At 43.5% G+C, this 22,638-nt stretch overlaps 2 protein-coding genes across 2 annotated transcripts in view; one reads left to right on the top strand and one right to left on the bottom strand.

Annotated features, from left to right (window-relative positions):
• Positions 1-22,638, bottom strand: part of LOC144981362 (uncharacterized) — a 104,175-nt gene that overhangs the window by 3,733 nt on the left and 77,804 nt on the right. The window lies entirely within an intron of this gene.
• Positions 1-22,638, top strand: part of LOC144987124 (uncharacterized) — a 319,301-nt gene that overhangs the window by 249,432 nt on the left and 47,231 nt on the right. The window lies entirely within an intron of this gene.

Raw genomic sequence — 22,638 nt, 5'->3', positions numbered from 1 at the left:
TGCTTTGTTACGTGTGGGAGATTTAGGACTGTGATCCGTCCCGCAGCTCTACGTGAACGAGCAACCGGAATGTAGGAGAAGCGGGTCTCCCGGTAAAATGTGTCGGAGCAGAGCTCGGAGCGCTAGCTAACGCAGTGTGTAAGCTTCGACGCAGAAAGGCCACTCAGTCCTTAGAAACCGTTCAAACATTTGTGTTTCCAGTCGTGTCCCGACAAAATAAAGGCTGATGTTATTCCCACATATTTACGTGCAGCCAAGATGCAGATTGTAGCATTTCACGCATGGATTTATGTTCATGCTAATGTTGTTAGCCCATGTTAGCATACTGCTAATCCTGGCTTCCGGCTCCGTTTTTCAACAGAAAAAGCACTGACTACACGGATTAAAGTTAAAATGATGCGTGAACAGGCGCTTCATAATAACCGTAACTTTAATAAAAGCACGTTTAGGAGATCATCTTGTATATTACCGAGCTGACGTATCTATGTGTGTAGCCGCTCGGCGGAACTAAGTTTCGCTTCCGGTTTTTAAAAACACTGCTGCGCATGTGCGAATGATTTATTCCGACCGAAAGTGCGACCCATGTGAATGTTTTTTATAATCTGAAAAAGTTTTTCTGGGCCCACGTACACGGTTGGATTCTAATCCGACCATTGATCCCATCAAGATATTTTGCACACGTAACCGCGGCTTATAGGGTCGACTCGCACCTTGGCGGGGGCGTGGCATCACGACGGTGTCTCTCCATCGGGATGTCAGTCAACCATCCCTAGGGCAGACAACATTTTCTATGTCACTACCTCTGCGAAAGTAAGGACCGTGACGATGGTGGTAGAAATGGAATTAGAGCGGGACTCGGAGAGAGAGCCAGAGGAGGTTCTTTTGAGAAAAGACCGTTGTTTTGGTGTAGAGAAGTTTTCAAGCTAAGTGGACAAATGCTTACTTTGTCGTACCTCATAGGCTGGATAAAGTTATGTGCCTGATTTGCAAGCAGGTAAATGCAATGCTCAAAGAAGTTACTAAGCTGTTGGACAGAACACGTTAAAAAAAAAACTTTTAGTGTTAAAGATCCCGCTGTAAACAATAAGAAGAGAAGTGAGGACGTGAAAGAAGACCACCCCCATAGTAAAAAGGTGCAGGTATGTGCATTGTGCAGAAAGACTTAGTTTTGGAAACCCTGAAAAAGCAAAGAGACACGGTTATGAACCGCAGTTTAAACTGCAAAATGGAAAAACTCCGACATGTCAAGAAGAGGCTGCTGAGTTTCCGCTGAAACAAGGCGAGGTTGTCTGTGTTGGAAGACCAACTCGAGTGCAGGAACTTCAAGTGGACTATAATGAAAAGCCCTCCATCCTTGCCTCCTTTTACTGAGACACAGTTACACCACAGTTTGTGAATGGATTGTAGAAGCTTGGGCTAACGCAGTGCTTCTCAATTATTTTTTGCCAGGCCCCCCCTAGGAAAAGAAAATGTTTCGCGCCCCCCCTGACCCCCCCCCCCCCCATAACCCCCCCCACACACACACACACAGACACACTCGCGCGGTGACAATACATCAGGTCAGTATCTATAAAATTTGTATACCTAAAATTGTATCTTTTAACACTAACAAAAGAAAAAAGCAAAATAAATCCACTTTCAACAAATATTAACTTTATTTAGCCACAGAAACCCTGTTCTAGTCTAAAACAGAAAAGAAGCTGAAAGTACCTGAAATAAAAAAAATCTGTCATTCCTTATTTAAACTAGAAACATTTTGACCAACTGAACCATTTGATGCTGAAAAAAATAATTCAATCAATAAATAATATTAAATCTAAATTGATCTGAAACATTAACACAGCAGCACCAATATATTTAACGTTTTTAGTCTGAAGAAATAGGTAAAAACGTGCTGATTTTTTTTTTTCTAAATGACGGATTGTTTATTTCTGATCTCATAAAAGTGCAGCTGTTTTCCTGCATTACCTGCTGTCTTTATGTCTGTCTGACACTAACTAAACCACAGGCAGACAAAGAAAACATGGATGGAAAATAAAGACACGTCATCAAAATGTCTACAATAGTTCATAAAGAATGACATTGTTAGCATGAGCTTAGGAATCTAAGGGCAGCGGTGATCTTGGGCAACAGGCAGCGGTAGCAGTGGTCCGCGTGCCCCGATTCCCCTGGCAGACAGAGCCCACACCACCCCTCCCCTTTCGTTCTCACTCGCGCAGCCGCGGACAGACAGAACAGACAATAGGAACCGAATAGTGGACCAGATTATTTTCCAAGCACTGAGCCGCTGTCACCGCTGCCCCCACGTTAAATTTGCGCACCGGACAAACCTGTGCCTAAAACCGCCACCACCGCGCGCCCCCCCTGGCATCGCTTCGTGCCCCCCCCTGGGGGCGCGCCCCACTATTTGAGAAGCACTGGGCTAACGTGTCTGCTTCCACTGTTGTTCAAGTTTTTGCAAAAGCTGGCATCGTTCGAGACAGACTCTGACGATGAGTAAAGGTAACCTGATGTGTGTGATAGAAATGTAGCCAGACTGTTCATTTCAGATACAGAAGATGAGACTTTGATGGATTTGTGAATGGTGATTGATGACTGAAAAAATAAAAAAATAAATCGCAACCAACTCAGTTTTTCTCCTGCTGCCTTTTTAAAACACACACTAGCATGCATGTTTTACCTGTATGTTTTAATGTTAAATCCAGAAAATAACCATAACCGTATTAAGGAGAGGAGTGTGTTATTGGAAATAATATGGCTTTAATTGTGTATGTGTGAGTATGTTGTGGCAGGTTACTGCTCCCAAGTGACAAATAGAGCCCCTTAACACTGCGCAAACTTAGCGAGCGTGCAATATGACCGCTCAGTTAGGATTGCAACTGCAGTGGGGTAACTCTGTAAGAAGTCCAGGTTATCTCATCTTAAGAGTCACCTTCTATTGTTTCTGCCCCACTGGCTCTTTCAAAATAAAGGCTTGTTGTAGCAGAAACCTGAATGGAACATCAGAATGGACTCAAACTGCTGCTGGTTTCAAAGCCTCGTTCTCAACTTCCAGCTGAACTCTTCATGAGTTTGAGCGTCTGTGACAAACTCTACAGTTGAACAACAGCAGTGAAAATCTCCATGGATGTCAACTGGGAGAGAATCAACATGAGATTTCCAAGAGTTTCTGCAGGAACTCATCACAAAGTCAGGAGCTGCAAGGCCTGATGGGAGATCTGGGATCCTATTTTGACATGAAGGAAACTCCTTCAAACAGGAAAGATTTCTCTGACTAGAGCTGTGACGGTGTGAGATTTTTGATCATCAGTGATGAAACCGGCAGGGGGTGCGGTGTTGCAGTTAACCATAGCCCCCCCGCCAAAAAACAAAACAAACAAAACACAAAATCCTCCGGTGGGCAGCCGTGTCACGCACTCAAGAACGCACGCAGCTTGGAATGGAAATTAATAATTAGAACGCAGTAAATTTGTCGTATTTCCTAGTCAGATGGAAACTTCTGTTGTAGAATGAGGATGTGTGTGTGCTTCTAAAACCGCACAAGTGTGTGAATGAGAAACGGGAGCCGTGTGCAGCTCTAAGAAGAGGCAGTGACAGCCATGGGCAGTGCAACTGCAGGGAGTGAAGGAGAACAGTAATAAAAGGTTTCCCCAGAAACCCTTGAAGTCTGAACACAGGAATAGCAGAATACATGTGTTTAATGTGTTTATTATAGTTCCAATCACGCACCATATGAAGAACTAAAAAAAAATAAAAGTGATTGTAACCCCCCTAAATCTGACACAGTCACTTTGATGTTAACATTTGATGTTCCATTTTACGTAATAATTTAAGTAATTCATCTCTGTCATGTGCTTTATATGGAAACGATAGTGTAGCATAATTAAAAATAAAAGTCAAAACCAGACAGGCTTTTTCCTTTTTAAAATGAAGCTCCATTTTTTGACTAAAAATTAAAAATGAAAAAGCAATCCTTTTTCCTTTTAGTCTTCAACACAGCTTATTCTGTCACTTTGTGATGGTGTGCCACTGTCAGCTGGTGGTGGGACCCACACAGTTTATTTATTTCATGTATAAGACTATTTCCTTTGACCTTACCAGTGGCCTAATGGAGATCAACGCCCAGTAGGAGGGGCTTACGGGTTAATAGGAAGTGTCACAGGAAATGAAAACAGACAGAGACAGAGGTGTCATGACCTGTTGTGCCCTGCATGGAGCAGTTGAAGTGCTCGCAGTTCTTCAATAAAGGAAAGAACACACTCACCTTGGCGCCTCTGCTTTATTTCCAGGAGGGACCCACGACAATAACTTACGAGACTGCGAGGTGGAGATCGGCGCATTATTGGATGCTAACAACCAGATATTAACGTTAACCATGTCCGATTTTTAAGGTGTGATTAATAAATAAAGCAAATTATCATGACACAACCATCGTAAAACTGGTATTACCTAAATATAATAATAAACATGAATGTCTGCAACTTTATCATCTCCATGTGTGAAGCATTAGAGACCCAATCGCTGCAGCTTATGGTCGGTCTGGTCCAAACTAATACATTTTATTGTTTGTTTTTTAGCTTTTTTAAGTTACTAACTTTCCATTCCATGCAGCTGCTTAAAGTCACGTGACGCGTTTAGACAGACAAATGTAGTGAACAGAGTCCGGTAGTTTTCCCAAATAAAACTTCCGTCTGTATCATATGGAAGCGATTGTGAAGCATAAGTAAAAATATAAGTCAAAAGCAGAAATGCTTTTTCATTTTCAAAATGAAGCTGCATTTTTGACTCAAAATTAAAATGAAAAAGCAATCCACCACAACGCTTTTTCATTTCCTACCTCAAGACTGCTTATTCTGTCACTTAATTAAAATGATAATGAAAATGGTATTTGACATTTCATTTTCAAAAAGTTATCTGGTAAATGTGTAGCAAAATTCATTTAGAAATGTCTAATTTGATCATCAAAATGGATTAACAGAAATACTTTTTCATTTTCAAAATGAAGATGCATCAAATTACACAAAATTAAAATGAAAAATTAATCCTTCAAAATGCTTTTTCATTTTATACTTAAAACCGCTTATTCTGTATCATAATTCAAACGAAAATGAAAAGAGGGGATTTTATTTGCATTTTAACATCCACCCTGTGAAAATTGTCCCAATAATCAATTCAAAAACGCATTAGCAGAGGGGAGGCGGGGCGATGACATCACTGCTTTCTCTGTGTGTCCGGCTGCTGACTGAAACAGACAGACTAGGAGCAGTGGAGCTTTCTGTTAGCGGCAGAGAAGACGGCTTTGTGATGGTTGTGAACTTCTGATGATTGTACACAGCTTCCCAGGACTACGTAGCAGCACTTCCGCTTTCTGCGGTCCTCCTTCGGACGCACCGCGGACAAGCTTTGTTTCTTCGAAGCGGCAGCTGCCTCCTTCGTAACGGAGCGCGAATCTCCGCGACTCAAAGCTCCCGATCGCCGAAGGCGGAAATACTGCTACGATCTGAGAAACCATCATATGAATTTATGTTTGACATCAACCCAGCACCATTATTATGGAGTCCTATACTGTTCATAATTAAATAAACAAAGATTTAAATAAATAATAAATATGGCCTCATGCAAATACACAATAAACCAATAAATCTCTCATAAATATATAAAAAGATCATGAAATTGTGAAAAACCTGCACACTGATTGTATATAAGCCATTATGTTATTCAATATATTTCATTTACTCTGATGTTTTATTCTGTTTTTCTTATTTTTAACCTTGTACAGTGACCTTGGGGGACCTGAAAGGCGCTTCAAATAAAATGTATTATTATTAATATTACTATTAATGTCAAAGCATGGCTCTAATGCACATGTGTCAGACTGGCGGCCCGCGGGCAACATCCGGCCCGGCCAACAATTATATCCGGCCCGCGAGATCATTTTATATGTCTTTTTTTAATGGCCCGGCGATATGAAGCGCCAATAGAGAGACAGCAGCTGCCAGGGCAACTCTGACTACTGCGGCAGCGGCCGGGCAATTGTCTGGTGCGCAAATTTAACGTGGGGGCGGCGGCGACAGCGGTTCAGTGCTTGGAAAAAAATCTGCGCCTCTATTCGGTTCCTATTCTCTGTTAAATCACAGAGTTTACAGGCTGAAACAGTGAAATTCCGTCCCTGCAGCCGCGCCTCCCGTCTCCTGTCAAACGCGGCTGCTGCGGGTGTGAGAGCGAAAGGGGAGGGGTGGTGTGGGCTCTGGTTGCCAGGGGGAACAAGGCACGTGGAGGACAGCTGCAAGCGCTGCCTGTTGCCCAACACCAGGATCACCACCTTTAGATTCCTCAGCTCATGCTAATAATGTCATTCTTTATGAACTATTGTAGACATTTTGATGACGTCTTTATTTTCCATCAATGTATTCTTTGTCTGTCTGTTGTTTAGTATTTGACATAAAGACAGCAGGTAATGCAGGAAAACAGCAGCACTTTATGACATCAGAAAATAAACAATCATTTAGAAAAACAATCAGCACAATGTTTTTTATCTATTTCTTCAGACTAAAAGCGTTAAATATATTGGTGCTGCTGTGTTAATGTTTCAGATCAATTTACATTTAATGTTATTTATTAATTGAATTATTTTTCTCAGCATCAAATGGTTCAGTTGGTCAAAATGTTTCTAGTTTAAATAAGGACTTTAATACAGGCACTTTAAACCTCTTTTCTGTTTTAGACTAGAACAGGGTTTCTGTGTGACAAAATAAAGTTAATATGATTTGAAATTTGAAAGAGGATTCATTTTGCTTTTTGCTTTTGTTAATGTTAAAAGATACAATTTTAAGTATACTTACACAATTTTTATAGATACTAACATAATATATTGTCACTTCACGAGGGTGTGGTGGTGGGTGTATGGGGGGGGGGGGGGGCGTGTGAAACATTTTCTTTTTCCTAGGGGGGGCCTGGCAAAAAATAATTGAGAAACACTGCAATACACAAACTAAAAGTCCCATAATCCACCGTAATAGCGGTGGATTATGGGACTTTTATTGAACGAGCTAGCGTCGATTATTCTCCCGTCAGCTACGTCAGATGAACTTGATCTCTAACTAATTAACTAAAATCAAAGCTAGCCCATAACAATGGCCAAGAGAAAAATTGATTCTGAAAACAGAGCCTTTCAAAACCGATGGGAAAATACATATATGTTTACTGACATTACCGGTAAACCCGTGTGTCTCATTTGCGGCGGTAATGTGGCTGTATTTAAAGAATATAACCTAAGAAGGCACTATGAGACAAAACATGAGGATCAGTTAAAACACCTGGATGCAGAGCAGAAGCTACAGAAGGTAGAGGAGTTGAAGAGGAATCTGAAATCACAGCAGACGTTTTTCGCCAAAGCAAAGTCACAGAGTGAGGCTGCTGTGAAGGCAAGTTTTATTGTGGCGGAGGAGATTGCCAAATCAGCCTGGCCATTTACTGAGGGAGAGTTTCTGAAGAGCTGCATGATGAAAGTGTGCGACGTCATGTGTCCCGAAAAAGCAGGCTTTCGCAAATGTAAGCCTGGGCAGAAATACTGTTGCTGATCGGGATTGTGAGATGGCCACTGATTTGAAAACACAGCTGAGTGAAAGAGGGAAAAACTTTGTTGCATACTCCCTTGCTGTGGATGAAAGTACTGACACTGCACAGCTGGCCATCTTCATCCGTGGAGTGGACTCCAATTTGTGCGTTACAGAGGAAATATTGGACATTAAATCAATGCACGGGACAACAAAAGGAAAAGACATATTTGAAAAACGTATGTCAAAGTGTAACCGACATGAAACTGCCTTGGGGTAAACTGGTCGGGCTTACAACAGATGGGGCGCCGTCGATGTGCGGTGAAAAAAGTGGACTAGTGGGAAGGATGCGCCAAAAGATGCGGGAGGAGAACTGTCCTGGTGAATTGACGGCATATCATTGCATCATACACCAAGAAGCACTGTGCGGTTAAGTCCTAAAAATGGATCATGTGATGGACACTGCCACGCAAACTGTAAACTTCGTCAATTTCAGTCGTTTCTGCGTGAAATAGATTCAGAGTTTGGCGACATGCCTTATCACACGGAGGTGCGGTGGCTAAGTCGGGGGAAAGTTCTCAATCGACTTTTTGAGCTGTGCGAGGAAATCTGTCAGTTCATGGACAGTAAAGGAAAAGACTCCACAGTTCTGCGGGACGAAAAGTGGAAATGTGAGTTGGCGTTTCTGGCTGATATAACTGCTCATCTCAGCGCCTTAAACCTTCAGCTGCAGGGACGGGAGCGCGTGATCAATGACATGTATATGACGCAGTTAGGGCGGTTCAAGTGAAGCTGCACTTATGGGAGACACAAATGCAGCAATGCAACTCGCCCCACTTTCCCTGGTGCCAAGTAATCTTGAAGCAGCTTAGCGCTACTACGGTGTTCCCAAATGACCACTTCGCTGATAATATGAGCGCACTGAGTTCGTCCGGCGCTTTGGCGACTTTGACGCACAGAAAAGTAATTTCAATTTGCTTCGGAACCCGTTCACTGTCGACGTGGAAACTGCACCCAATAGAGATGCAGATGGAGCTGATAGAGCTGCAATGTAACGCGACGTTAAAGGCAAAGTACGACACTGTGGGGCCCGCACAGTTCATTCACTTCATTCCTGAGGCAATGACCGAGCTCCGTCAACATCTAGCTCGAACCCTGTGCATGTTTGGCAGCACATATATGTGTGAGCAGCTGTTCTCTGTGATGAAAATGAACAAAACGTCACACAGGAGTCGTCTCACAGATGAACACCTGAAGTCCATCCTGAGAATCTCCACAGCACAGAACCTAAGCCCAAACAGAAATGAACTTGTTGCAAAGCATCAACCTCTAACAAACAGGCATAAGTGCCAAAAAAATGGAATGTTTTGATTTGTTAAGATTTTAATTTTTACTTAAAGAACCATTTTTATTTTCAGATTTCTCTCCAGCATGTTCAAATTTTCAGTTTTAATGACAGGAGAGGCTTTTTGAATGGAGAGCAAGATATTTTAAGTTTAATTATTTTTGGAATAATGGGCCTTTATTGTATACTGTCTGTTTGGATTCATGTTCACGTTCAAAAAAAGTTTTGTTTTAGTTGGTTCAATAAATGTTTATCCTGTTCGGCCCACAACCTATGTGTGTTTTGAGTTTTTGGCCCACTGTGCATTTGAGTTTGACACCCCTGCTCTAATGTATTCAGTAAAAACCAAAATCCCTCCTTCTACACTTCACTGCAGGGACGGAGCTCCTTGTACATTTGCACAGCACCCCGTTTGTTATTGCCGCTGCTCTCGCAGAAGACGTTGGTAGCTTCGCCTGGAAAAAGGTATCTTGGCTTTAGGCCAGCAACAACCACTGCTTTCTCACACAACTCCGGGTGATGCAGCTTCAGTGCTGCCGGCACATCAACCCCAGGCATGAGCCAGGGCCCCACAAGGGATTTCATGTAATTCATGGACACCAGTGAGGTTCACAAATCATTGAAGAAAAAAGGTTCAGCGCAATAGTGGGTCTAGATGACCCAACGCCCAACGTTAAAGTGCCTAGAATAGCATAAGGGTTACAAGTAGGGGTGTGACAACAGGGCTCCAGACTAACTTTTTTCACTAGGAGCACAGTGGCCCCTAACTGAAAATTTTAGGGGCACAACCAGAAAATTTAGGGGTGCATCCCGTAAATCAACATTCTAACCAAATCTACTCATTTCCACTGTATTACTAATAAATACTTTAATAATAGATGCAGAAATTACAACGTGCTGTTTCAAATTCAGTGTCACATTTTGTTCTGCACTTTTGAAGATGCAACAACAAGGTAAACTGACAGCACCATCTTTGGGACACCAAATAGGGGCAGCCTGTCCTAAGCTTTCGTCCAGCTTAATTCTTCCACAAAAAGCACTGACCACACAGATTAAATATAACGATGAGCGAACAGGCACTTCATAATATTCATAACATTAATAAAAGCACGTTTGGAAGATCGTCTCGTATGTTACCGAGCTGCTGTATAAATGTCTGGGGCAGCGGTTTGTTTACAACGGGACCTATTTCCGCATCCGGGTGATTTTACACTACTGCGCATGCCCAAATTATTCATTCCGAACGAAAGTGTGAGCCATGGGAACGTTTGTTCTAATCGGAAAAAAGGTTTTCTGTGCCCATGTGCACTGGTGAATTTTAACCCGACCATTGATCCGATCAAGATATTCTGCCCTTGTAACCGCGGCTAGTGATTAGTCAGGCGGTCTGAGTCACGTTTTTAGGGCAACCAGTTGCCAATCATGATAAGCTAGTTCAAAGTCCACGCCCCCCATCACTGAAAGCTGCTCAGAAGAAGCTGTCAATCAAACATTCGAGGTGGGGCCACTGGGCACCACACCTTTTACTGAGGCATCTGATTGGTCAGTTTATGACTTGAATAACTAGCAATAAAGAAAACATATTATGAAAAAAAAACAAAGATTAGCAACAAGATATTAAGAAAAATGTTTCACAGCAAGAATGTTAATTCTATCTATTTAGAATGAGTAACAACTGCATGTTTATCTATAGACGTCTAATGAAGTTTGGTTTCTTAGAGACAGCAGCTACTTCCTATTTGGAACCCGGGGGGGGGGGGGGGGGGGTGAGGGGGGGGGTGCTCTACTGTCCAGTGATGATATAGTCTATGCTTTTTGGCATAGACCCCTTTTAGACAGCTCCTCGTGGTTTGACTACTAACTGAAATGAAATCAACAAGATGTGCGTTAGCTGCAGACTGTCAGTATTAATTTGAGGGTATTTACATCCAGATCAGGTGAGCGGTGTAGGAATTAAAACTGTTTGCATATTTGCCTCCCACTTGTTTAGGAACCAAAAGTAATGAGCCAATTATCTTCTCAGCTGTTCCATGGCCAGGAGGGTGTTATTCCCTCATTATCACAATTACAGTGAGCAGATAAAAGGTCCAGAGTTTTTGAAGTGTGGTGTAAGCATTTGGAATAAGAACTGTCACCATCAGTGAACCAAGGCATCATTAGGCTGAAAAACAAAGGAAAACCATTAGAGAGATAGCAAAAATATTAGGTGTGACCAAAATGACTGTTTGGCACATTCTTAAAAAGAAGAAACGCACAGGGGAGCTCAGCAACGCCAAACGACCCGGGAGACCACCGAAAACAACTGTGATGGATGAAGGAATAATTCTGTTCCTGGTGAAGAAAACTCCCTAAACAGAAGGTTTATCACTAAATGTAAAACTTTAGTGAGCCTCAAAAACAGGAAGGCCAGACTAGAGTTTGCCAACCAACATCTAAAACAGTCTTCACAGTTCTGAAACAACATCCTATGGACAGATGAGACCAAGATCAACTTGTACCAGAGTCATAGAAAGAGAAGAGTAGGAAGGAAAGGAACTGCTTATTATCCAAAGCATACAATCTCATCAGTGAAGCATGGTGGTGGTAATGTCATGGCGTGGGCATGTATGGCTGCTAATGGAACTGGTTCTGTTGTATTTAATGATGATGTTACTGCTGGCAAAAGCAGAAGGTTGAGTTCTGAAGTGTTTCGGGCAATATTCTCTATGGAAGCATTAGTGTAGCATAATTTTAAAAAATCAATACCGGAAATACTTTTTTATTTTCGAAATGAAGCTGCATTTGTTGACTCAAAATTAACAAGAAAAAGAAATCCACTAAACCGCTTCTTCTTGTTCTTCTTCTACACCACTCATTTTGTCACTTAATTAAAATGATAATGAAAATGGTATTTGACATTTTATTTTCAAAAAGTTCTCTTGTAAATGTGTAGCAGAATTCAGTTAGAAATGTCTAACTTTAAAATTATAATGAAATAAGAGAAATGCTTTATCATTTTCTACTCAAAAATCGCTTCTTCTGTGTCATAATTACAACACAAATGCAAAGAGGGGATTGCATTTTCGTTTTCACATCCACCCTGCGAATAGTGTTGCAAAACAATTTCAGTTAGCATTTACAGGAGGGAGGCGGGGCGATGATGTCAGTTTGTGTTAGTCCAACCGGCAAACGCCAAAGTTTAGCATGGTGAAATCTGCTAGAGCCGTTCATGGGGCTGTAGCTGTCGTGGAACAGCAAAATCAGCAGGAAGCTGCAGTAGACTATCTTCTAAATGTGCTTTTATTAGTTCTGATTATTATTAAGGACCTGCTCGATCATAATCTTTTAAATCCGTGCGGCCAGTGCTTCTGTCTTGGCTGCAAGAAGGGTTAGCATCAGGCTAATACGTCCTAAAAACATTAGCCGTGGAGGAACACATCTTGTTTGTTTCATTTCAAATCCAAAAATGCTGACAATGAGTCGCTGTCCCAATATTTATGGACCTGACTGTACATTTATTCTGTTGTATTTGAATGCACCACAGTTAATGGACACGATGATTGATCGATATGCATTTTGGGACATGAGTGATGCATGATGGGATACGTAGCATGTAGCCCTCAGATGTAAAGTTACTGCTAACTCTGCTAACGAGTATGTTTTTACCTCAGCACGTCCTGAATATTATTATTCCTGTTCGATCCTAATGTACAACACCCAATACTGCAGACGCTCTCAGTCTGCCGGCCAGATGCCCGGATGCCTTCATGACAAACAAAAGAGCTCCAAGGCCAGAGCTTCGGAGCTCGCCCACGGCCAGCTGGACAAAAATAGCTCACACCAGCCAGCCAGAGCTCGTTTGCTTGGTTTCTGGAATGAAATAGAAATACTTAAATCTATTTTCTCAACTGCAAGAAACATCAATGAACCGATAGGCGTTGCCTTGGGCGCTCCAGAGGGGAAAGGAAAAAGTTTGATCAGTTTTGAAATAAGTGTTTGATACAAATGTTGAACCTTTCCTGCGCGATGACTTCTTTTATTCCGACCGTCGTCAGAAACGCTCGGGAGATTTTCTCCAGGGCCAAAGGCGGATTCTCCTTCGGGGTTCACTTTCCCGTTCGGAACCCTCAGCCTCCAGAGTGGGTTATGAAAGACTCAAACTTTTGGGGGAGACACCTCATTTTTAATTTAAGGTTCCCCGACACTCCCCCGCTCCGCGCTCACACCTCCTCTCCTCTCCGCACACACACACACACACACACCGTCCCCATCACATACACGCCCCCACTCCACAACACAAGCAAAGAAATAAACGGCTTCTAGCCTGTTCCAGAGCAACGGTGTCCCGCTTGATTAGTTACCGTTTGCGTCCCGACCGGGACCGGACCGGGAATAACAGCGGTTTCCGACTACGGTCTGAAGCCTGAGTCTGAAAGGTAACACGCTGACAGCAAAATCGGCACACAGAAGCACTTTAATGAGTCATGTAATCTCAGTTGGTGGTGTCCTGAATTGATGTCACTGACGTACGACTCGCATTTAATGGGGAATATCCGATTTGTCTGCTTACATGGCACACGCAAATGCACGTATCCGATTTGTTCCCGATTTATTTCCACATATGAGAGAGGCCTGTATCCGAACTGAAAAAATCGGAATCCATGCGCTTTTTTCCTGCTTACACATTCACCGATCATATCCGATCTGTGCCACGTGAGAGGAAAAAATCGGAATTGGGTCATTTGAACCATGCAGTGTAAATAGGGCCATGGAGACATCACAAAGGTTTAGATGGATTTTCGGTTTGACAGAGAAATGTGGTGAAAAGAACTGAACTACAAACTTAGAACCACAGACGACAAAACAGATTGCACTTTTTTATCTGCTAACAATTTTCTCTTTGATCTGTTAAGGTTTCCTGTTTGTCGTTAGCTGGAGGGACTAACTAAGATCATATGATTTGAAGAATGTTGTCGGCTGCACTGACCAACAATGTCTTCTGTCTTTTCAACTGGAAGGGACAGAAGAGACTCTTCCAGGACACGCTGTTGATGGACTGCATGTTTGGAGAGCTTGAAGCTCAAGATAGAACCGTTGTTGAAGTGAACATACCAATAGTGTGGAGATGAAGATCAGAGTCACACTGACCTGCTGACATGTGAGAGCTGTCCACACTTTGGACATGACATCGGTCCCTCCTCTTCCTCTGATCTCTGTTCTGTGGGTCTGTCTCTTCATCTGTAGTTGATGTTGATTCTTCATGTTGGTTTCCTTCTTCATCCTGACTATCAGTTACATTAAAGCTCTGCTGATTGTTTAGATCTGCTTCACTGTTCTCATCTTCCTCATAAGTAGGAATCTCCATCAAGGTATCAGTCTCCTGCTTCAGATCAAGATGATCTTCATCCTGACTGATGCAAAGTTCCCCTGGTTCTTCTTTAATCCGTGGAGGTTCTGGTTCCTCCTGTTCCTCTTCAATCTGTGGAGGTTCTGGTTCCTCCTGTTCCACTCTGAAGTTCCTCTGCTGTTTGCAGAGATCTTCCTCTGCAGTCATCCAATGCTGGGGGAGAACTGCAGGGACACAAACACAACAAGGAGCGTTTTATACGTTTCCAGGACTTTGGTTTTTTTTAAGCATCAATAAACTCTGTGATCATTGGAGGAAATGTCTGAGGAGTCTGGAGGACCAGAAGAGACTAATTGAAATAAATATATATGCAGAGATGAGTAGTAACGTGTTACAATTAATTAAGTAACTTTTTGTTGAATTGTTCTTGTGAGAGTAAGACAAGGCAATTTTTCTTGTATAGCAAAATTCGTACACAAAGTAAAACAGGAAAATGATTGGTTTATCGCCGGGGGAGTAAGTTAGTGTAGAACCACCACTGAGTGACAGACGGGTCCCCAAAAAGAAGAGCATGAAGCTCAAAGGGCTTCTCTGTTTCTTTGATGAAGGTCACATACCTATGTGGTGTAGCTGCAGCTGTGGTTTCCAGATGACATCCAGCAGTCTGCGCTGACGACAGAGCTCCTGCTCGTACTGGACGATGGTTCCTTCACAGAGTCTGCAGATTTCTTCAGCAGCAGCAGCTAGTCGCTCGTTGATCAGCTCTCTTAAAGACTGAAGGGAAGACATGGTTCCTGCTCCGATCTTCAGCTCCAACTCCCACAAACACCGCCGTCCTCTTCACTGCAGCTCCGATCGATCATCTGCTGCTAGTCTCACAATCACAGCAATCCACGTTGTCTTTCCGTTCAACACTTCTTCACTCATTTACGACACTTTGGAAAATGCTGAGAGTTCCCACACGAACCACGTATCGTCCTTTCTGTCCAAAAACCTCACAAACGTCCCAACAAAACACCATCGACCTCTCAACACAAGCTAACGCTGCTAGCCTGCTAACAAGCTAACGCTGCTAGCGCCTCGTGCTGTTCTTCTTCTTTGTTTAGCTAACAGCGTCATGGTGCTTTAGCGCCACCAGCTGGTCTGGAGTGTTGTCTGTCGCTCATATTATGATGTCGATGGTGGGGGAAAAGAAATTAAGACAAATAAATAATACTATTAATAATGATAATAACAACAATATAATATAACATTAGAGCCAAAGAAAGTGGTCTGAGAAGAAGCAGCTCTGAAGCTCTGCAGCTGACGGTGCAGCTTCAGGACTCATGAGGAGGACCACACTGCAGCGCCTCCTGCTGAAGCATCAGAGAGTCTGCAGACAGAAGATCCTTCCAACAGCAGAGAGGTCTGCAGGAGCTCTTTCCACCACCAGCAACAACCTGAACCAAGCAGGACCTACAAGAAGTTCAGCCACTAAACTTCCACAACTCTGTCATTTCCTTTCAGAAGCTCTGAGCTCCGTCTGAGTCTGCAGAGATGCTGAGCTCCTCAGCTGCTGCAGCTCCCACAGTCACATGAAGGTCTGCAGCTGCAGCAGTCTGGTGCTGTTTTCCAGTCAGTGTTCTTCATAGATTCTAAAATAGATTTATTTCTTTGAAAATTTTTTTTTCCTGAGCGTTGAAAAGTTTGAACATTTTCTGCCAGAATTGATCCAAATTGTCTTGATTTGGTTGTTTTGTCTTTTCTACATTTGACCAAACCCAAAGTGGGAGGAGTCATCTTTCTGCAGTTCCTCTGAATCATGGACAGAAGTTGTAGATGTTCCACTAGAACAGTGTTTTCTTCTTCTGTGGATGTTTTAGTGTTCTGAGCACATTGGTAAAGTCTGCTGCATTGTCTGTCAGCTTCCATTTTCAGCATTTGGATCCTCAAAGTTCAGGAAGAAACCGGAATCCAAACTGCTTCCAGTTTCCATGTTTGGGATCTTCTGGACCTGTTGAAGGACACAGATTCTTTCCACATCATGAAGCTGTTCTTCTGAACCCAAACGGCCCACAGTTCTATGCTGATGATGCTCTTCTTCACCAACAGCCTCTCAGATCACAGATGCTGCAGTTTGCTTGGTCTGCTGGAAAGCAGCAGCGCTGCCACGCCCACCTGAAAGAGCCTCAGAGCTTCTCCAGCTGATGTCTTCAACACTGGGACTCCATCCCTTCTTCCATTCATCTTTCTGTCCGTTTGCTTTGAGGCCCAGATCCTCACCTGCTGCTGGCTTTGGTTCAGCAGCTGCTGACTGGAACGCTGAAGCTCAGAGCGTCCGGCGCTTTGATCTTCTGCACATTCAAGTGTGGAACAGATGCAGAGAAAAGCTCCAAAGTTCTCAGAGGAGCATTGATTCAGCAGATCTTTAGTTTCTGGAGACGACTTCAATGGAAGAATGAAAACCACATGGATTCAAACTGAAACTCTGTCAGAGTCAATAAAGTTTTTTCAAAGATGAAGTTCTTGAAGGACAAAGCTCTCCTTCACTGTCAACACACACAGATGATCAGAACAGTTCCACATGTGTCTGCATGTTCTGGGAAGTTCTCCGGTTCCTGGGTTCCTCTGATCACGGGTCCAGCAGCGTGTTTCAGGAACACGGATGATCCAGAACATGGGATCAGACTGAAGTCAGCAGCTTTCAGCTCCTTTTGGGCTTCAAGCCCAGAGAGAAGACAGAAATGTGAGGAAGGCAGAGAACATGAAGGGTTCCTGACAGGAAAGAGAAGTTGGAGCCAGAAAGACTAGAACCGGATCAGGACCAACTCTGGACAGTCCTTTTAGTGGTGGAGCACAGACAGAAGCAGCATCATGTTTGTCACAGAGACGTGAGCTTTGAGGAGCCACTCTGCAGCTTGACCCTCTCAGATGTCAGCAGCTGTTTGTGTCCTCAGATCCAGTCAGACACCAACATGTTCCTCAGAGAACAGCATGTCAGCACACACTGCACACGCTTGGATCCATGCAGACGTGTTGGAAGCCAGAGCTTCAGGCCGGCCTTCAGTGGATCTGTCCGTTCATGCTGAATGGGAGCAGAAGAACGTCTGTTTCAGCTCTGCTGCTTCAGCTCCACTCAAACTGCTGGGAACTCCAAACTCTCTCAGAGGAGAAAAACAGCAGAAAGCTTTCTGCAGCTGCTCTCACAGTGGATCTTCCTCTGTCTTCTTCAGCAGCAGATGATGAAGAGTCACTTTCTTCAGGTTCCTCTCAGTCCTGACCTTCATTCCTGATGGACCAAAGCAGACTGACAGCAGCTCTTTAGCTCCACAAAGAAAACTCTGCAGTTTCCCAAAAACCTTCTGAAGCAGAAAAACCAGGAGACTTCCTGTCTGTCTGTCTGTCTGTCAGTGTTGGAGTCTTCCTCCATCTTCAAATGATGAAGGTTTCTGCTTTGGAACATTCCAGAAAGCCTTTTGAAAGCCTCCTGATGATGCTGGAGGACAGGGAGGAGCGCAGGAGGATGCAGGAGCTCCCAGAGGAGGAGAGGCAGGAGGAGCAGAGGGAGCGGCTGCTGGAGCAGAAGCAGCTGCAGACGCACTTTTGGCTCTGGGCTTCAAACTTTGATCAGGAGGAAGAGGAGGAGCTAAAGAGGAGCAGGAATGCTGGGAGTGGGACTGGAATTCAGACTGAATCCAACATTTAGGGACAAAAATGGCGTCTTCCAGAAATAAATCAGAATCAGAGTCTTTATTGTCATTGTAGATGGTGATACAATGAAATTGCAGCAGCCTTGAAGTGATGAAGTTAAATAAAATAAAATAGAATAACTGTATTTACATCTCTAACAAAAAATGAACAATATGTACAGAAACTGTTAAATATTAAATATGTATGGACAAAATAGAATGGAATGAGTCGAGTTGCTGTGAGCGCAGCATAGTAGATATTGTGTTATTGCACAGAAGTCAAGATATTGCACACATGTGTAGTCAGAGATTTAGCATTTGTAAAAAGTCAGAGTGGGTGTAGTTGGTGGAAGTGTGTGTATTCCGTATGGTGATTTCCTGTGGAAAAAAGCTGTTCCTTAGTCTGTTTGTCCTGGTTCTGATGGACCTGTACCTCCTTCCAGAGGGCAGCAGTTCAAACAGAGAGAAAGCAGGATGGGTGGAGTCAGTGATGATGTCAGTCACTCTGCTGAGGCAGCATGACTGGTAGATGTCCTTCAGTGAGGGGAGGGGGCAGCCCATGATCCTCTTCTGTCTTTACCACTCTCTGGAGGCTCTGCCGTTCTGCTTCAGTGCAGTGGGAGAACCACACTGTGATGCAGGAGGACAGGATGCTCTCAATGGTTGAGCGGTAGAAGGTTACCAGCAGCTCCTGGTTCACATTGTTCTTCCTGAGTCTTCCCAGGAAGTGCAGACACTGCTGAGCCTTCCTGATGGTGTTGTTAGACCCTGTGAGGTCAGCAGAGATGGTGGTGCCCAGGAGGGTGAAGCTGTGGACCCTCTCCACACAGTTTCTGTTGATGTAGAGTGGGGGTGGATCTGCTCTGTTCCTCCTGAAGTCCAGGATGATCTCCTTGGTCTTGGTGGTGTTCAGGATGTGGTTGTTAGCCTGACACCACCTGGACAGTTTCAGGACTTTGTCTCTGTGGGCCGTCTCGTCGTCCCCAGAGATCAGCCCCACCACAGTAGTGTCGTCTGCAAACTTCACTATGGTGTTGCTGGTGTGGGCTGGTCTGCAGTCTGCTGTGTACAGCATGTCCGTCACTGAGGAGTGACGTCACTGAACACCGTCACTGCCTGGACCTCTTTCTGGGTCCTAGTGCCCTAAAGGTTACAGCTCCTGGTTACACAAGAAAAAAGTCCATTCTAGAGGCCACTCTGACGTCATCATCATCAAAGACAGCGTTACCTAGCAACCATACCAAGACCATAGCAGCTATAGAGGGAAACACAACAAACCATCAACGGCGGTTAAAGCAGTCAGACGTTTGTTCTGCAGCTCAGCAAAAAACTCTGCTTTAGGTTTTGGGGAGAAAAACAAAGGAAAACACACGGAGAAGGATTCTGCAAAGGAAATCCCAAGTTCTATTGGTAAGTCAGCGTCCTGGAAACGTGCTTTGTTGGTTCTGAAGTGGCATGAATGCAGACTTAGATTGGTTTGTTTCCTTGGATTCTTCAGATGGATTCAAGCTGTAAATGTTGTCAGCATAAAGCAAGTTTGGACTAAACTAAAGCAGAAAGTGGCTTTGAAGATGGTCAGGAGAAATGAGGGCTTTTTTCAGGAATTCTTGGAAGAGGAGGACTTCTCCAAACAACCAGAATCTAGGAGGAGGTTTTTTCAGCATTGAGATCAGGATTTAGCATGAGCTTCAATCCCATTTAGGTTCAATCCAAATGTTTACCGTCATATTCAGGAGTTCAACTCTGAAAGACACCATGACATCATAGACATTAAAGACCCTGTTACCTAGCAACCAAACACAACAAGCTGTAGACTATTCAAACTGGACATTTTGGGGCAACAATTCTTTTCTAACTCAAGTTTTTATGAAAAATTCAAATGATGGAAACAGATTGTGTAAAGGAAATGAGGATCTATTGGTGAGTCACAGTCCTGGAAACATGAGTTGTGCTCTGATGAAGACGCCTGATCCAAATGTGGATTTTTGAAATGTTCTTCATGAGATTCAAACTGATTGAAGCTTTGAATTAAAGGTGTCAACACATTTCTGCATTGGATTCATTCTGTTTCAGTGTCTAAGGTTGGTTTTGTGGCAGAAACCAAGTTTTTGTTGAACAGTAGCGTTTGAAAAAGCAGAAAGTGGCTTTGAAGATGGTCAGGAGAACTTCTTTGAAGAGGAGGACTTCTCCAAACAACCACAACCTTAGAGGAAGTTTTCTGAGCATTCATAGAATGCTTTTACAATGACTCATCATTTTCCACAAGAAGCTAATGAGTTTTTCCAAATGCATGCTGGATATTCTTTGTTCTAGCTTGGAAAGCACTTTGTGGGATTTCCCTGGAAAACCTGCTTTATCAATCATGGAGTTGGATTTGAAAAAAAAAGCACAACTTCCCGTTTGTTTGTGTGTGAAATGATTCCAAAAAGCCATGTGTCATCCTGGAGGGACTGGTTTCTCATCAATGCAGACCACCAAGTTTCTCTGCTTTCTGACTATTTGGTGGCTGGTAGGCCTTTTGGGATTTTTGTCAGGGAAAGAAGTGAACCTGGGCTCCAAATATTGGAAGACACTGATCTAAAAGTACTAGGACATCTGGAGAAAGCTCTAGTTCTGCTCCAAGTCAGTCCAAAGCGCTGAAGATAGATGGAGTTGGATTTGGGAGAGGACTGAGCTCATTCAGATGAAGAAAGAACAAGTCAACAGATGAAGAAGATTTCAGGAAGTTTCCCCTTCAACAAGTTCAAGTTTCCAGAGAGCTAGTTTAGCATCCATGTTCTGGACCAAACCACTGTCCCTCTGAAGGTCCAGACACAGAGAGGACAGAGTGACCCCCATTTCTCCAGTGGCTGACTCCGCCCCTTAGGACGTCCCCCTGTGTGGATCAGTGGTCAGTGGGTTGGAACCTGCTGCAAATGCAGGCTCTGGTTCTAACTGCTGGATCAGAAGTGGAATGTGAGCTGTAGTGGTGTGTCTGCAGCTGGATGTGGAACACATGAGGGAGGGGTCAAAGGTGAATCTTTCTTCCAAACAAATGTTGTCAGTCTATTCTCCAACAATGCTCCAACATCTTCAAAGGTTTTTGCTCCCAAATCCAGAGTGGAGCTGGTAGGACGTGATCATTTCAGCCTCAGATTTGGGATCTGTCATCTCTCTGCCACCGTGACACCGAGTGATGAGTTCATGCTCCAAAGCGGCCCGATCGCTGGCTTTAGGGACTATTCCAAAAGCTTTCAATGATGGCGGGGAATGAACATTAGGAACAGATGACGGCTTGAAATGTCTGCTGTTGGTTTCTGATCCAGACAGAAATTCAATCAAATGTCTGTGAATCCATGATTTCCTTAGAATCTTTGACTCTAGATTCAGATCCATCTGGTTCAAAGGATGAAACTGCAGCTAAAAGTCTTTCAAAAGTCCAAATCCTCAAAGATGAAACAGAAAGTTCCTAGAAAGTCAAATGAAAAACAATCAGATTGTCTTAGATAAACCCGTTTGGAAGTTAAAGCATAGAAACAAAGAAAGTTCCAAAAGCTAAAAGCCTGAAATAAAGAAAAGTCCAAAGAAAAACAGAAATCCCACATTTGGATCAGTAAAGACATGAATTCTCCAGAAACATCCAGAAACAGCTCTGAGCAGCAGCCATGAAGGGACTGAGAACAGACGGACATCAAAGCAGAATCCAAGCAGCACCTTCATCCTGATGAAGCTCCGCCCTCTGACCTTCAGCAGTCATCTCCAGGCTCCGCCCCCAGTCTGTGACGGCTGGATGATGCTGTCCTCCACCTGCAGCTGGACCTGGATGTTCTCTCAGACCATGTGGCCTCATGGATCAGAAGGTTGAGGGTTCAAGTCCCTTCATGGTTGAAGTCAGACAGAAAGTGAAGAAGAGGGAACATTCAGAGCAGTTTCTGTGCTGTTTGCTTCCTCATGAGTCACGTCTAGATCAGGTCTGGATCCCAGTCAGAAAGTCATCAGGAAATCTGCAGATCAAACCTTCCTTTACTGAAATGGAAAACATCAACTGACTTTCTACAGATTCTACTTCCATTCATCAAACTCCAACAGGAAGAAGATTTACAATCAATCAAATCTGTTGATTTCCTGACAAACGTTGTTTTCTCTTCCTGTTTGAATGTTTGATTGTTTTCAAACATGAAGAGAGTTTTTTTTCCTGTTTTTAGCTTAAATTTCTGTTGAAATGTAAAGGTTCATTCAGAAATACCCAGTGGCCTCATGTTGGAGGAGGGGCTTCATGAGATGCTGCTGGGGGCGGAGCTTGAACACACACCGCTTCCTGGAACCCAAACTCAGGCTAAGTGGAGGAAAAGTTGGGATTTCTGGTGTTTGTAAAGATCTGGAATGGTTTCCTCCCACAAAAAGGCCTTTTTCTAGTTTCCTGCAGATGAATTCTTTTCCTGCTGGGAGTTCTCATCTGGGTTTGCAGATTCTTAGTTGGAGGAAAACTTGGAGCAAATTCTTCCCAGAAAAAGGATTTTCTCTGGAGTGAATTGACATGAACAGAGTGAGTTTGGACTGAAAGCAGCAACAGGGAGGAGATGTTAGAGCTTCATCAGAAAACAGCTTTCTGGAGGAGTTGGAAGACGTCAACAGTCACAGTGATGGTGAGGAGGAGGAGCTAAGACTTCCAAAGTCAGAGCTAAAGATGGAGGAGCAGCAGGAGGAGGTTCTTCACTGAAGGAGAGCACAAGTCCAGCTTGTCAGTGCTTTGCTGATTGGCTA

The sequence above is a fragment of the Oryzias latipes genome, chromosome 2, assembly GCF_053564925.1.
Source record: "Oryzias latipes strain Hd-rR chromosome 2, Olatipes_Hd-rR_3.1".
Taxonomy (NCBI): Eukaryota; Metazoa; Chordata; class Actinopteri; order Beloniformes; family Adrianichthyidae; genus Oryzias; species Oryzias latipes.
The sequence above is the reverse complement of the archived record's forward strand: the minus strand, read 5'-3'. Positions and strand labels throughout refer to the sequence as shown.